We start from the raw sequence: 6,000 nt of genomic DNA on the forward strand, positions 1-6,000 counted from the left end.
AGGAGTTACTTGAGTGTGTTGCCCTACACTCCCCCTCCGTAGAGTCGGATGCGCTTTCTTGGCACCTCGAGCCAAGCGGTAGATTTTCGACTAGATCTCTTTACCAGGCGATTGTTCCCACTCCTGGCCCAGTGGAGCTAGCGGTGCTTTGGGAAATCAAATTTCCCCTGAAGATCCGTATATTTTTATGGCAATGGGTTAGAGGACGCCTTCCCTCAGGCACTGAGGTCCATAAGCATAATGGACCTGGGGATGGTCTCTACCCCATTTGTCTGGTACCGGAAGATTGCAACCACATCTTCTTCTAGTGCCCGACAGCTCAGTTCTTATGGAGTTGCTTCCGGGAGGTGGTGGGGGGCACGTGGTGCCATGAAAACCTCCCAGATTTGTTCGGGGAGGTCTTTAGGCTCCCCGGGGCTAGGCGCACCCCTATTTGGGTCGCGCTAGGTACCCTTGCCTGGTCCCTTTGGTGTACCCGCAATAAATTAGTCATCGAACGAGTGATTCTGTCTCGCGTGACTAACGTGATCTACAACATGTGTGGCTTCCTGCAACTCTGGAAACCGCTTAGTAAGCGGAGCGACCGAGGCGTCATCGACAACATCATGGTGGGTCTTCGTGCCTCGGTAGCATCTTTTGTTGGAAATATGCCCTAGAGGCAATAATAAAATGGTTATTATTGTATTTCCTTGTTCATGATAATTGTCTATTGTTCATGCTATAATTGTATTAACCGGAAAACGTAATACATGTCTGAATACATAGACCACAACATGTCCCTAGTAAGCCTCTAGTTGACTAGCTCATTGATCAATAGATGTTCATGGTTTCCTGACCATGGACATTGGATGTCATTGATAACGGGATCACATCATTAGGAGAATGATGTGATGGACAAGACCCAATCCTAAGCCTAGAACAAGATCGTGTAGTTCGTATGCTAAAGCTTTTCTAATGTCAAGTATCATTTCCTTAGACCATGAGATTGTGCAACTCCCGGATACCGTAGGAGTGCTTTGGGTGTGCCAAACATCACAACGTAACTGGGTGGCTATAAAGGTACACTACAGGTATCTCCGAAAGTGTCTATTGGGTTGGCACGAATTGAGACTGGGATTTGTCACTCCGTGTAAACGGAGAGGTATTTTTGGGCCCACTCGGTAGGACATCATCATAATGTGCACAATGTGACCAAGGAGTTGATCACGGGATGATGTGTTATGGAACGAGTAAAGAGACTTGCCGGTAACGAGATTGAACAAGGTATCGGGATACCGACGATCGAATCTCGGGCAAGTACTATACCGGTAGACAAAGGGAATTGTATATGGGATTGATTGAATCCTCGACATCGTGGTTCATCCGATGAGATCATCGTGGAGCATGTGGGAGCCAACATGGGTATCCAGATCCCTTTGTTGGTTATTGGCCGGAGAGTTGTCTCTGTCATGTCTACGTGTCTCCCGAACCCGTAGGGTCTACACACTTAAGGTTCGGTGACGCTAGAGTTGTAGAGATATTAGTATGCGCTTAACCGAAAGTTGTTCGGAGTCCCGGATGAGATCCCGGACGTCACGAGGAGTTCCGGAATGGTCCGGAGGTATATATATATATAGGAAGTCCAGTTTCGGCCACCGGGAGAGTTTCGGGGTCACCGGTATTGTACCGGGACCACCGGAAGGGTCCTGGGGGTCCACCGGGTGGGGCCACCTGTCCCGGAGGGCCCCATGGGCTGAAGTGACGTGGGAACCAGCCCCTGGTGGGCTGGTGCGCCCCCCTTGGGCCTCCCTTGCGCCTAGGGTTGGAAACCCTAAAGGGGTGGGGGCGCCTCCACCTGGCTTGGGGGCCAAGCCACCCCCTAGGCCGCCGCCCCTCCCATTAGATGGGATCTCTAGGGGCCGGCGCCCCCCAGGGCCCCTATATATAGTGGATGAGAGGGAGGGCAGCAGCACCCCAAGCCCTGGCGCCTCCCTCCCTCCCGTGACACCTCTTCCTCCCCGCTTGCGCTTGGCGAAGCCCTGCCAGGATCCCGCTACTTCCACCACCACGCCGTCGTGTTGCTGGATCTACATCTTCTCCTCCCCCTTGCTGGATCAAGAAGGAGGAGACGTCTCCGCTCCGTACGTGTGTTGAACGCGGAGGTGCCGTCCATTCGGCGCTAGGATCATCGGTGATTTGGAGCACGACGCGAGTACGACTCCATCAACCCCGTTCTCTTGAACGCTTCCGCTTAGCGATCTTCAAGGGTATGAAGATGCACTCCCTCTCTCTCGTTGCTAGCATCTCCTAGATTGGTCTTGGTGACACATAGGAAATTTTTTGAATTATTGCTACGATCCCCAACAGTGGCATCATGAGCTAGGTCTATGCGTAGATTCTATGCACAAGTAGAACACAAAGTAGTTGTGAGCAATGATTTGTTCAATTTGCTTGCCGTTACTAGTCTTATCTTGATTCAGCGGCATTGTGGGATGAAGCGGCCCGGACCGACCTTACACGTACACTTATGTGAGACAGGTTCCACTGACTGACATGCACTTGATGCATAAGGTGGCTGGCGGGTGTCTGTCTCTCCCACTTTAGTCGGATCGGATTCGATGAAAAGGGTCCTTATGAAGGGTAAATAGCAATTAGCATATCACCGTTGTGGTTTTGCGTAGGTAAGAAACGTTCTTGCTAGAAACCCATAGCAGCCACGTAAAACATGCAACAACAATTAGAGGACGTCTAACTTGTTTTTGCAGGGTATGCTATGTGATGTGATATGGCCAAAAGGATGTGATGAATGATATATGTGATGTATGAGATTGATCATGTTCTTGTAATAGGAATCACGACTTGCATGTCGATGAGTATGACAACCGGCAGGAGCCATAGGAGTTGTCTTAATTTATTTATGACCTGCGTGTCAATGAAAATGCCGTGTAATTACTTTACTTTATTGCTAACCGTTAGCCATAGTAGTAGAAGTAATAGTTGGCGAGGCAACTTCATGAAGACACGATGATGGAGATCATGATGATGGAGATCATGGTGTCATGACGGTGACGATGGTGTTCATGCCGCGCCTCGAAGATGGAGATCAAAGACGCAAGATGATATTGGCCATATCATGTCACTTTATGATTTGCATGTGATGTTTGTCATGTTTTCATCTTATTTGCTTAGAACGATGGTAGCATAAATAATATGATCCCTCATTAAAATATCAAGAATTGTGTTCCCCCTAACTGTGCACCGTTGCTAAGGTCCGTTGTTCCAAAGCACCACGTGATGATCGGGTGTAATAGGTTCTAACGTTCGCATACAACGGGTGTAAGCCAGATTTACACACGCAATACACTTAGGTTGACTTGACGAGCCTAGCATGTACAGACATGGCCTCGGAACACGGAAGACCGAAAGGTCGAACATGAGTCATATAGTGGATACGATCAACATGAAGATGTTCACCGATGATGACTAGTCCGTCTCACGTGATGATCGGACACGGCCTAGTTGACTCGGATCATGTATCACTTAGATGACTAGAGGGATGTCTATATGAGTGGGAGTTCATCGAATAATTTGATTAGATGAACTTAATTATCATGAACATAGTCAAAAGGTCTTTGCAAATTGTGTAGTAGCTCACGCTTTGGTTCTACTATTTTAGATATGTTCCTAGAGAAATTTAGTTGAGAGTTGAAAGTAGCAATTATGCGGGCTGGGTTCGTGAACTGACGATTGTCCTCATTGCTGCATAGAAGGGTTATGTCCTTAATGCACCGCTCAGTGTATTGAACCTCGAGCATCGTCTGTAGATGTTGGGAAACATCTGACATACACGTTTTTATGACTACGTGATAGTTCAGTGCGTAATACTAATGGTTTAGAATTATGGCACCAAAGATGTTTTTGAAATGTCGCAGAACATATGAGATGTTCCAAAGACTGAAATTGGGATTTCAGACTAGTGCCCATGTCAAGAGGTATGAGACCTCTGACAAGTTTCTTAAGCCTGCAAGCTAAGGGAGAAAAGCTCAATCATTGAGCATGTGCTCAGATTGTCTGAGTACTACAATCGCTTGAATCGAGTGGGAGTTAATCTTCCGGATGAGATAGTGATAGTTCTCCATAGTCACTGCAACCAAGCTATTAGAGCTTAGTGATGAACTATAACATATCAGGGACAGACATGATGATCCTTGAGCAATTCGCGATGTTTGACACCGTGAAAGTAGAAATCAAGTAGGAGCATCAATTGTTGATGGTTAGTAAAACCACTAGTTTCAAGAAGGGCAAGGGAAAGAAGGGATACTTCATGAAATGGCAAATCAGTTGCTGCTCTAGTGAAGAAACCCAAGGTCGAACCCAAACCCGAGACTAAGTGCTTCTGTAATGAGGGGAACGGTCACTGAAGCAGAACTACCCTAGATACTTGGTAGATGAGAAGGCTGGCAAGGTCGACAGAAGTATTTTGAATATATGTTATTGTGTACTTTACTATTACTCCTAGTAGCACCGGGGTAATAAATATCGGTTCGGTTGCTAAGTGTTAGTAACTCGAAATAAAAGGCTACGGAGACTAGCTAAAGGTGAGATGACGATATGTTGGAAGTGTTTCCAAGGTTGATGTGATCAAACATCGCACGCTCCCTCTACCATCGAGATTGGTGTTAAACCGAAATAATTGTTATTTGGTGTTTGCGTTGAGCATAGACATGATTGGATTATGTTTATCGCCACACGGTTATTCATTTAAGGAGAATAATGGTTACTCTGTTTATTTGAATAATACCTTCAATGGTCTTGCACCTAAAATGAATGGTTTATTGAATCTCGATCATAGTGATACACATGTTCATGCCAAAAGATATAAGATAGTAATGATAGTACCACGTACTTGTGGCACTGCCATTTGAGTCATGTTGGTATAAAACGCATGAAGAATCTCCATGTTGATGGATCTTTGGACTCACTCGTTTTTGAAAAGATTGAGACATGCGAACCATGTCTATTGGTAGATATGCATGAAGAAACTCCATGCAAATGGACCGTTTGGACTCACTTGATTTTGAATCACTTGAGAAATGTAAATCATACCACATGGGCAAGATGACTGAAAGGCCTCGTTTTCAGTAAGATGGAACAAGAAAGCAACTTGTTGGAAGTAATACATTTTGATGTGTGCAGTCCAATGAGTGCTGAGGCACGTAGTGGATATCGTTATGTTCATACTTCACAGATGATTTGAGTAGATGCTGAGTATATTTACTTGATGAAACACAAGTCTGAATTATTGAAAGGTTTAAGTAATTTCAGAGTGAAGTTGAAGATCGTCGTGACAAGATGATAAAATGTCTATGATATGATCATAGAGATGAATATCTGAGTTACGAGTTTGGCACCCAATTAAGACATTGTGGAAATTGTTTCACAACTAATACCGCCTGGACCACCATAGTGTGATGGTGTGTCCGAACATCACAACTGCACCCTATTGGATATGGTGCATACCATGATGTCACTTATCGAATTACCACTATCGTTTATGGGTTAGGCATTAGAGACAACCGCACTCACTTTAAATAGGGCACCACACAATTTCGTTGAGATGACACCGTATGAACTATGGTTTAGAGAAACCTAAGCTGTCGTTTCTTAAAAGTTTGGGGCTGCGATGCTTATGTGTAAAAGTTTCAGGATGATAAGCTCGAACCCAAAGCGGATAAATGCATCTTCATAGAATACCCCAAAACATTTGGGTATACCTCTTATTTCAGATCGGAAGCAAAAGTGATTGTTTCTAGAAACGGGTCCTTTCTCGAGGAAAAGTTTCTCTCGAAAGAATTGAGTGGGAGGATGGTGGAGACTTGATGAGGTTATTGAACCGTCACTTCAACTAGTGTGTAGTAGGACACAGGAAGTTGTTCCTATGGCACCTACACCAATTGAAGTGGAAGCTTATGATAGTGATCATGAAACTTCGGGTGGAGTCACTACCAACCTCATAGGTCG

Source organism: Triticum urartu, chromosome 3A (assembly GCF_056163025.1).
Source record: "Triticum urartu cultivar PI428250 chromosome 3A, HENAU_Tu73, whole genome shotgun sequence".
Taxonomy (NCBI): Eukaryota; Viridiplantae; Streptophyta; class Magnoliopsida; order Poales; family Poaceae; genus Triticum; species Triticum urartu.